This window comes from Helianthus annuus, chromosome 2, assembly GCF_002127325.2.
Source record: "Helianthus annuus cultivar XRQ/B chromosome 2, HanXRQr2.0-SUNRISE, whole genome shotgun sequence".
In the NCBI taxonomy this organism is placed as follows: Eukaryota; Viridiplantae; Streptophyta; class Magnoliopsida; order Asterales; family Asteraceae; genus Helianthus; species Helianthus annuus.
In genome coordinates, this window is record NC_035434.2 from 26446436 (window position 1) to 26458016 (window position 11581).

At 35.4% G+C, this 11581-nt stretch overlaps 1 long non-coding RNA gene and 1 pseudogene across 3 annotated transcripts; both read right to left on the reverse strand.

The window, feature by feature from the left end:
* Positions 1-137: 137 nt before the first annotated feature.
* Positions 138-3390, reverse strand: LOC110912621 (annotated as a pseudogene).
* A 1797-nt stretch (positions 3391-5187) lies between these two features.
* On the reverse strand, positions 5188-9780 carry LOC110912607. 3 transcript variants are annotated; one of them, XR_002578075.2, is made up of 9 exons: positions 9583-9780; positions 9076-9378; positions 8916-8999; positions 8727-8827; positions 8600-8654; positions 8434-8521; positions 8097-8211; positions 7630-8028; positions 5188-6380 (listed from the first exon to the last, which is right to left on the reverse strand). It is a non-coding gene; the product is annotated as an uncharacterized LOC110912607 (long non-coding RNA). The 3 variants fall into 3 exon arrangements; XR_004872597.1 differs by having other exon boundaries at positions 5188-5362; positions 6083-8028; XR_004872596.1 differs by having other exon boundaries at positions 5188-8028.
* Positions 9781-11581: the final 1801 nt, after the last annotated feature.

Below are 11581 nucleotides of genomic sequence, written 5' to 3' on the forward strand. Positions count from 1 at the left end.
AAATGAGTACTGATCGTCGCTAAGAGTATTCAAATCAGTACTTCAAGTTGTTATTCAATCCAACATCCATACTTGACTGCACTAATCTCTAACAATGAATGGGTTTTGATCCACTTGTTAGCTTTAACCAAAACAAATTGTGTTCACACAGATTCATGTATTCGCAAAACAATTATTCAATAGAGCACTCGACAACTTCAGAGGGAAAGTTAAACCTTACAAGGGCAAAGTTTGTTCGATCACCAAATCACTTACCAAAAAGTTCATTACAAGGTGTATAACGTTTGAAAAAAGAAACAAAAACTTGCTCTGGTTCAACTTTGAGGACTATCTTCATGAGTTCATAAACAAAGTAACTTATTGAAGAAGATGGCAGCACCTGCGTAAAGCACAAATTATATTATCAAATCATATTGGAGAAATGCGGAAATTTAAAACAGTATTTTATAGGTATGAAGGTACCATCAGTAAACTTGGAATCAAACCTGCATACAAGGCAGGTATGCCACCTTGGTCAACTATCTTTTTAAAAGTGGCGGCTGCACTCATTTTCGTAGTGTGGACTTGCATTTGAAGTTGTCTTCTAACAACTTCAAGCGGATACGTAGCTGCTTTTGAACAACATCCAGCAATCGCCCAGTACATTAGCGTTCTAAGCGTACCTAATCCCATTTACACCAAAGCGATTAAACCGTGCCCTGCTTCTTTCATGTGTTGAAGTCTTTTTCTTCGTTTGGTGAATGCAAATAAGTTAATTTTAATATATCGTAAACTCCGTAAAACACTGCACCTGAAGGTGCCATGCTTATTATTGAAGACACCAAGCCTTTGTATAATGAAAAAAATCCTCCGGTTTCAATCATGTGGCGAAAAGCACCAATCACGCCTCCCAATGCTTCTCCTCCAGGCGCCACCATTTTCGTTCGTATCTACACGAATCATACAAATTTCAGTTTCAAAACAATGGAATAGCCAATTACGCATAACGCAAACTACATAAGGAACTACGGTTTATGCCTCAGGCCTAGACGCGCCTCAGACACACTTTTTTAAACGAAGACTGCAGCTACCCGACACATAAGATAATAATTCATCACCAAAGGTCAAGAATCATTAAAAGCATCCTTACAATAAGAGAACCTCATTTAATTACCAAAATACACATCCAAAATCAAGAATCACAAAGTGCATCCTTACATCTAGTTACATGGATTGCGAACACATAACTGGCAACATCAAACACTTGTAAAAAACTGCCGTATATATAAATATAACATCATTTACACTGCCAGCATATGATAGTGCAGAATTTTCACTAATAAAAGTGCAAAGTTTAGCCCAAACACTGCAGAATAATTTAACCCATAAAAATGCAGAACTTTAACCCCAAACATTGCAGGATTTTGACCCATAAAAACTCATTTAAAAGGACTTGTGTTTAATGTAAACTTGCTTGTTCACCAACAACATTTAGAACTGACACAAGGCTACAGGTACAAAGTAAAAGTTTCCAGCACCTAAATGATACATCATCATATATTGACTTGACAACACAAACATGAGAATTGTTTAAAAAAAATCCAGGCACTAAGCAAAAAAAAAAAACATCTCTTGTTCGAGCTGAAAATGTGCCAAATTAACCTTGTTAGAGCTGAAAATGAAAATGTGACAAATTAACCACCAAACTTTACCATGTTATCAATAACTTAAAACACACACACTACATTTTCAATAATACAATATCAATATCTTACTCATTTCTTCATTCAGTAGTCAAGAATGGAGCCGAAAAGCAAAAACACCAAGATCTGAACAAAATCAACAAGTATAGGTTAAAAAAAGAACCCAACTGTTGTAATTCTAACTTCCGCACACTAATAACAGACTTAGATCTAGATAAGCATCACTGAAAATCAAGTTCTAAATCAAAAAAGGGTATTAGTGAAAAACAGAAACACATACCTTTCCATCAGATTCATGTCTTATTGTCAACAACTCATTCCTTTTATGAGATCCAGCCACCAATCATGGGTTTCTTCTTCACATAGAAACCCTAATTCCCAAAATGTAGATAGATGAAGACGTACAACAATGGATTCGTATTAGTTGTGTTAAACTAAGTTGGAACACATTACCTGGAATAACATCTGAGCGAATCGACTCAAACTGAAGATTTCGAGAGGTGCATTAACTCACAGATTCACGGTGCCCTTGTGAACTGTCTTCATCATCGCCAGCTTATTCAACCATTCTCCTCCAAGAAAGTTCTCCGGCTGTAACTAAGAAAACTTCTAGACGTTTGATTACGGTAAAGGCCAGTTAGGTCTTCTCTAACATTTTCAGCAAATAAAGTTAACAAACAAAAATCCACATCAAAACTAAAGAAACTGATCATTTAACAACAAAATACAAACTTTACTGACTTCTAATGTGTCTTTCTTTGGGTGGGCACTCAATATGATTAGTAGCTTTAACAATCGCAACATCAACTTCCTACAAAACCCAACAAAACCCTAACTCTAATTAACAAAATTCGTCTAAATTAGAAAGAATTAAAGAGGGGAAACACCTTGAAATCACTGTTGACGTGTGCTAATCCAACGGCGGTTTGATCTTTGAGGGCGCCGTAAGCTTTCCGCCATGTTTGCATAGTACCCATGATGGATCAGTGAGTTTACAGATGTTTCTTGTGAAAAGAGGAAATATGAAGTTTAGAAAGAAACTAACAGGTAGTCTAATGAAATATGATGTTTAGAAAGAAACTATTTCGTAAGAAAAAATGATCGTAAAAAGTTGTAAGGAAAAGCTTGGTGCCTTCTATGTCAGAAAAAAAAAAGTCAAACACCATACCTCACCATATTGAAGCCATATATTCATGAAATCAGAAAAAAAGCAGGTGTAGGTTCTTACCAAGTTGCCAGAGAAAGCCTGACTAAGCCCTAGATCGCCGGAATCTCCCCTTACCATACCCTAGTTTGCCTGAAATCGAGCATGCAGTCATGAATACGAACCAAAACCTCATCAATCTAGACATTGCTTTTGAACAAATCCACCATCATACCACGTCTACCATAGCCGCCACTGGATCTGTATGATATCCGATGGTTACATCTCTGCCTGAGATAGTACTACTGCAGACGACTGAACTCACGACACCCTTCACTGATGATCGTTGCTCAACATTTTGGAATCAAGAGAATTTACAAGAATAGCAATGGATGAATTTGGTGGATCTGGTGTTGATGCTTACCGAGAAAGAGGTGAGAGAAGACATCGGGTATGGTTATGATTGTTACAGTTTTCTTCTTGACTAATGTGGGAGAGACAAAGAGAGAGAAACCAATGAGGTGCAGACTAATTATGGTGAAAAGACTTTGGTGTCTCGTTTCAATCAAGAAAGTTGGCTCCAGGTGAAAGTAATTCAAAATTCAAAATCAAAGTACAGCCCATTTACACAAAAGAGGTGTATATGGGTGTTGAAAAGTTTAATGCATTGAATCATTGTACAATATGCTTTAAAAGTTTGTAAAGTGGCAAATGACCATTCTTACCCTTCCTATATGCTTATTAAAGTAGTATAGATATACATATATATATATACTAGTCATTTACCCGCGCGATGCGGCGGGAGTGACGATTTACAATTGGATACTCGTTTACCGTTAGTTTGTCGTCTCGTGATATATTGTATAGTACTTAAATTAGTTTTCTTATTCGTGATATGTTGGCACTGGTTTTTCTGTTAGTTTATTGATTCTTTAGTGATATACTTTTGTTAATTTTTTTAGCTGTAGCTTGGGTGTGATCTATCTACAAGAAGAGTACAAAACAAGGAAGTAGATGTAATTAAGAACAAGAGTACAAAACAAGTAAGTAGCTGGACAAAACACCAAAAACAAAATGCGAGAGTCTCGTGTATCTCTTCCTGTTTTACCAATACACCCATTCGCTCGTGACTTTCTTGTATCTTCTCCTCTACTGTACCAAATTTCGACACATAAAAAAACAATGTTAGACGCTTACAGGTGTTTTTAAAAGGTAATTAAAAAAGTAATTTATGAAAGCAATTAAGGCACAAAATCTATTTTATGAGAAAATAAATACACTATTAGGAAAGTGCAAAAACAAAGTTTATAACTCTATTTTTGGTTGCAAATTTATAATTTTGAAGCATTAACATGAAGTGCATTAAAAAATGGTTACACGAATCATGTTATTGTCTACTCAATACATATGTGGTGTTTGGATTTATGTCTATGACACGATTTTTAGGATTTTTGTGGTGCTTGGGTTCATATATATAACACGATTTTTAGGACTTATGTCGTTACAGGTTTGTGTAAAATTTTCGGATTCTTGTTGGGTTTGACTCATGAGAACGTAGCCCGGCTAAAACTATGTGAAACCATGAGATATATTGGATTGATAATGAAAGTTTGGTGGTTCCTTATACAAAAAAGTACTTGATGGACTTTAATTATTTAAACACTTTCAAGAAAACTTAATTACCATTGAACATGAAAACTAATAATTTTAATATACTTTGGATATAGAAAACTTTACAACTTTTTATAAAACTTTATATATATCTAGTATTCTTTTAACTTGAATCAATTTTTTTATGATATATATCAAGATTGGTCTTATAACTCGAATCAAATTTTTTATGATATCAAACCAAGATTAGCACCTGTAGCGTATTCGTGTCAAGATTGTTCTATAGTCACTGTAGCAGTACCAGTGAGGGAGAAGGTGTGTAGAGATTAAAAGACCAAGCTCGACTTTATAGGTGAGAGACCTATGATTATTCAGAAACAGAGAAAGAAAATAGGAGGTATGACTGTTCTACCCAATGTTTTCTCACGAAAACACAAAAAAAGGAAGTGATTTCATCAAAATAGTGATGGTTCACCAAAAAGGGCAATGAAATATGACAGATGTTGCGAAAAATGCAATGGGCCCCATAATAATTCCCAAAGTGTTGAAACAAAAAAAAAAAAAAAACCCATAAGAATTCCCAAAATGTTAAACAAAAAAAACCCTGATTTTCTTGTAAGAATCCAAGCACTCAACTACACAAACAGGTTATGGTTGACACTAAACAAGTTTTGGTTGTAAACAGGTCAGCACCTCTAGTCCCTTATAGTTGCAGCTAACAAACAATACACAAAGTTTCGTCAAACAAAGTACTATGAACAACCAAAAGTCCCATTAGAAAAATATACAAACGTCGCCATTAGAAAAATATACAAAGGCCACCACTAAAAAAATATAGAATGCATGTTACATTTACATGGCTTGGAGGGATATGTTTCTCGCTAAAGATCTAGCAACACAGTTCCGTATCTATAAACCACACTCTCTGCATGTTACACATTTAGCATGTGAGCACAAATAAAATAGCAACACAACTATAAATAAAAACAAGAAAAACATGACTTGGAGTTCATACGGTAAAATAGATGCTTTGAGAGTGTATCATTGAGCATACAATCAACCACTAAAAGCATGCAAGATTCAAATATTTAGATTATGAGAACATGTTTCTAAAGCCACATGCCATTTATATTGTTATATGTGCTTTTGTAGCATTTGTTTAATAGCTTAATCGTTCATGTATGGACTTATTTGCAAACCAGAGATATAGAGATTTGAGCTGCAAATAAAGTCTCTTATAAAATGGTTCAGATTTCACCAAAACAGCAAAATGGTTCAGAATGGTTCTCTTCTTTTTGCAGTCTGATTTCGCCAAAAAAAGGGTGTACCTTTTTTAGGGTGAAGGTGAGGTTATGGGTGTACTTTTGCAGTCTATGTTGAGTAAAGTCTTTTTTCCAGGTAACACGGATTGTTTTAATAAATATCCAAAAGTGGATACCGATACCGAATATACCCGGTATGGTACGGTTCGGTACCAGTATTATAGGGTAAAAACCGGTACCGAACCGGTACCGAAAATGTCAAAAGTCGGTACAAAATATGTATCGAAAATGTACCTAGATTTGGTCTGGTAGTGGGGCCATTTGCTCATCACTGGATAGAAATACATCAGAAAAACATACAAAATAAAGGTAAAACTAAATACCTGCCAACATGAATTTTTTTCTTTTCTCTTTTGCCTCCAGCCACTTTATCCTCTCTTTTGCTAGTGCCACTTGAACTCAAGGAAGCTGCTGAACATTTTCTTCTTCGTCTTGTCAATAATTAGAGCACATAATAATATGGTATACAACCAATCACCGTTTGCTGACCGAAATGTTAGCTGATCAGTCAAAACCATCACTATTGTCACGAGGTTAATACTGCACCACCCCCTTGTCCCCTTGAAGGTTAACATAACCCATTTTGGCCAACAGATGACGCAAAGCCAACATGTTACCCAACTATAAACCGTTCCATACAAGATCATTTAAAATTAGATTATTAAAAATAATAATTTGATTTCAGTGAACTATCCTTACAAAACACACAGACCAATATTGGCTAGGTCTTTCAGTCCACTAAATAGATAATTACAATAATTCTTAATGGTCTTGAATGCAACTATCTAGAGGTTGTATACTTTTCGACCATATTCCTCTTTAGCAAACTCTTTTTTATTTTTTGCTCCATACATTTGACATATTAGGCCGTTAGAGATGAAGGCTAAACCCGAATCAAGCCATTAATTAGTAAATGGGTCAAAATGGCCACATCAACCATGCATCCTTTTGAATATTTAATGGTGTCGAGTATTGTTTTTATTTGGAACATCAAAAAGCATTTTATTAAATCTAATCTTATGCAAGACAAACAATGGCAGTAGAATAAAAAGACATTTTAGACACTAAAATGTACTCTCACATCACTCAAGCAGACATGACAATCAAGAGCAATATAGAATCCTATTTTTATTCATTGTGAAAAAGATTATTTCTAAACACCACCCGAGAGAACAAAGAGTTCCAAAATTATTTGCTTAAATAAGCAGGTAAGGTACAAAGAGGCTCCTTCAATGACAAAAAATTGAACGTTTGATTTAAAAAGTATCAATTCGGGTCCATTTTGGCCATTTGGGACCTTTCGAGTCATTGCTTTATTTTTTCTAAAACGACTTACTTTAACCAACTTTATTTTTGTCCAGAACCATTTGATGCCGAGCCAAATTCATAGTTTTTAAAGCGGAAATTTTTGACCCAAAGTCATTTTGCTTATATCCCGCATTTACCCAAACCTGTCACCAGAACCCGCTTCATATAGCCAGTTTTTCATCCTTAAGCATGCTAATGAGGTTTAAAACAGTACGAAACTATCTCAAAGAGAACAGATACAACCATAACCTGAATGCATCATGCACAGGATCCAATAGTCCATATCAAACAAAATGTTGCTAGTATCTCAGCAATTTAACATGAATATGAATCTTGAAATAGTTATTATAAAATGTGCGAATCAAGCAAAGACATCAATCAAACAATAACAAGGCAAAACTTTTAACAGATCATGAACACATCTTCACATTTTCATATCAAATCAAACAATAACAAGAAAACTATATCATACGAGTTTGTTTAACCAAAACGCAAAAGCTATATCTAACTGAACAAACAACATAACAATGAAAAATCAAGTAGACAATATAATAATAGTTACCCCGAGAATCGGATCTTCTGGAGCACGAACGACGTTGGAGAAGACGGAATCGGCAACAGAAGTAAGGGAAGAAAAGATGCTGCTGCCTTCTTTATTGATTGTTCTGGGGCCAGATGACCAGAAAGGATGTATGGGGAAGTGGGGATGAGCGGGGACTGCGAATTGGACTGTAGAGAATTGGGCATAGGATTTGCACATCTGTTCTCAATGCCCAGCAGCTTGAGAGATATTCTCTGCGTATAATCAGTTGCAAAACCCCACTGAAATATTCTTTTAACGTCGATTCGACTGCGGAAATCTGGGATGATATTGCGGAAACGAATTGTTCGTGTCGGGTTGTTCTAACGTCGTTGACGCTGTTTTTTAGCTCAGTCTAACGGCACTTTGAAACTCGTCCAACTGAATTCAACAATTAGGGTTTAAACATATATTAATCACAAATTAGCTGATCTTTAAGATAAACCAACCTGCCACTTTGCTGTGCCTAAAGTAGTTTGAAGCTCCCTACAAAATTCATCCAAATCAACAGATTTAACCCCTTCTTTCTTCTGTCTGACCCATGTCCTGTAAGCTGACTCCATTCTGTATATCAATAACTTCTAAATTAGATTGAAATAACAAAAACCCACATAAAAAAACTGATAAATATCATAGTTAAAAGACAGATTAACTGGTCTTGCTCAAAACCGACTATGTCACTTGTTTCTTCTATTTGACTAAACCACTTTACAACAGATCAACTGATTTTGCTAAAAACCGAGTTTGCTATAAAGATAACATAATAACCAAGCATGTTGTTTAAACCTTCCAGTTTTGTGGAGCAACTTTGTCCATGACCAGAACATGATTATCCCACTTGTCTGCTATAACCACCAATAGCTTTCTAGTGAAGCTGCATTTAGATAAACAAAAAAACAAAATCATTACTATTAGGTCAGCGAACTTTTAGAGCTAGAATCAAATTCCTCACCGCAAGATTAATTTACTGTAAACTAACTTTGGAGGGGCTGAAAGAACTTCTACCTCTGAAATAACAAAATCAAACTTGTCATCGAAGTAATAAAAACAGGTAATGTGAAGTGTATCAGTTAAATTACCAATTTCAGATGCCTTTTCATCTACTCCCATAAGTTCATCAGCTTCTTCAGCTGTCTCAGTTTTCACGGGAGGTCCACCAAAGCTCATGTGATTGGCCATCCTTTAAAGTATATTGTTACTGAATGAGTATAACTCATATATAAAACTACTAATTTCTTACAAAAAAACAATCTGACCCAACCCATTACCAGCTGAGCCTACTGTAAGCTGTTATTTTTTGAATTCTTTATATCATTTTCCTCTCTGATCACAGGTTTAGCATCACACCGGGGCTGGAAGAAAAGATTCATAGAGTCAAATCTAAAGCAAGAGACTGAGGAAGAAAATGTGATGCAAATGTATACGTACGATTCAGGGAAGTTAGTGCTACGATAAAGAATATGTTGAAGATAATCAAAAACCCAAGGAGTGCTCCAACAGATATCCACAACCAGAGCTTTCCCAACTGTTGATGCATTAATTTGCGGACCAATATTGGGTTGCATAAAGCCAAACATATAAAACCAAAGATGAATATAAGCTAATCACAAAAAAATAACACTGAAACTAAAAATAAACCAACCGTAACAGAAAAAAAATGCTAAATCTAGCCTTGGTAAATAGATTATCACAAAGGATCTACCAATCGATCAAAACCCTATCTATTCAAACCTGAAAAAAACTTCAAACAATGCAAAAAATAGTGTCAGAAACATAACTTTGAAAACTTAGGGCAAAAACAATCCATAATTCAGTCAACACCTTCACAAGCTCTTACGATATGTAACATTAACAAAAAGATAAAGTCCGGTTCAGCATTCTTGATGAATTTGAGAGAGAGAGAGAGAGAGAGAGAGAGAGAGAACAGGAGGTTACCTTCATCGATCTGGTGAAATCCTCACAGATCTGGTGAGAGATCTGGCGAGATCCGAGAGAGAGGCCTGATGAAGTCGCCAGGAATCGCCATATAGAGAGAGAGAGAGAGAGAGAGAGAGAGAGAGAGAGAGAGCAGAGGATGAGAGGATGAGTGGCGGAACAAATGAGAGACGAGAGAAACCCTAGTTTTTTTTGTGTTCGTGTGTTTAGTTTAGGGGGAAAGGGTATAAATGGAAAGTGAAATTTTCTGGTGCTTAAAAGACTTGTACATCATGTTTTAGGAGTGTTTTAAGGAAATTTCAATGACCTTAAGAAGTCCTTTGGATATGTATATTATATATAGTATAGATATATAGGGGATCGCTAGAATGAAAACCACCTCGAGTTGTAAGAACCGCGAGAACTACACCCCACGGAGGGGCGTTCGCCGCGATTTTTTTTTACAAGTAGATGTGTGCATTATAAACACGGCCGTAAAAAATCACGGCGAACGCCCCTCCGTGGGGTGTAGTTTTTTACACCTCAAGTTTGGTGTTTTTTAATTTTTTTTCTTTTTTCTTTTTTTTCCACCAAACTTGAGGTGTAAAAAACTACACCCCACGGAGGGGTGTTCGCCGTGATTTTTTACGGCCGTGTTTATAATGCACACATCTACTTGTAAAAAAAAAATCGCGGCGAACGCCCCTCCGTGGGGTGTAGTTCTCGCGGTTCTTACAACTCGAGGTGGTTTTCATTTTAGCGGCCCCTATATATATATATATATATATATATATATATATATATATATATATATATATATATATATACGTCCATCCTCTGTTTCCCTTATTCCATTCTTAGAGGGGCATCCTCCTTAGATGTTGATGTGGCATTGACGTGAAAGGGCATTCTCCAAGGACTTGCCTCCTCTACACCGAGTAGGCTAAGATGGTTACAATTTCTTACACTTACGTATTCAATACTTGAGTGTTTTCCAAGGGATGAGTGAATCTCTTTTAACTCATCGCAATTAAGGAGTGTCAACTTTTGAAGACACAGGAGCCCGTCAAAATCTGGTGTGCTGAATAGATTCGTCATGCTTGAACTTTCAAATGCGATAGATGCTAATTAATATCAAGTTTATGAAAATTAGAATGTTACCAATAAAATTGCATAACTTAAAGGTAGAAAACATACACAAAAATAGGGGTGAGCATTTGTGAAAACCCGAACCAACCCGTGGTAGAACCGTCCCGAGAACCGAACACCATGAATATAGCTACCCGAAATAATACCCTACTTAATGGGTCGGTTCCAGTTTTTTTTACATACGGGTCCAGTTGATTCTCGGGTAATTACCCGAACCTGATATAAATCTCAAATTAACCCACTACACAGTCAACTACATTCTGAGTTACAACTTCCAGCAAAGTTTTTCATTTTCAATCTCTAGTTCCATGTACCAAATTACAGTAGGACATCTCCATTTCATTTCTATCTACCAAAGACGAGAGAGTTGAAGCTCGCAGATCGGTGTAGGTGGTTGCGGAGAAGAATGATAATGACTAATGAGTTGTCCACTCGTTGTTTGAACTCTCCGGTAGAACACTTTGAACTTTTTTTAAAATAAAATATGAATAAACAATGAGGATGAAAGAATGTAGCGAGTTTTAATAAAAAATCCTAGATAGTGCTCCTATATTTTTTATTACAAGTAAAAAATATGACTTGATAATAAAAATAAATAATCTGATTAATGATTAGAAGTATAATAAGAAGGTATGATACTACAAATATAATCACTAAATTAGCATGTAAGTCTACAAAGTGTATAAATTTTTATATATATGAAAGTATTTTAAAATAGTTTTATATAGTAGCGGGTTGAAATGAGAATAAATTTTTTGTAAAAATAAAAAATAAGAAATTTCAACAAATAAGAGTCATTCATTTTACTTCGTTTAATTTTTCTATTTAATATTATTATAAGGGTATATGATAAATTTAGATAGATCATTAA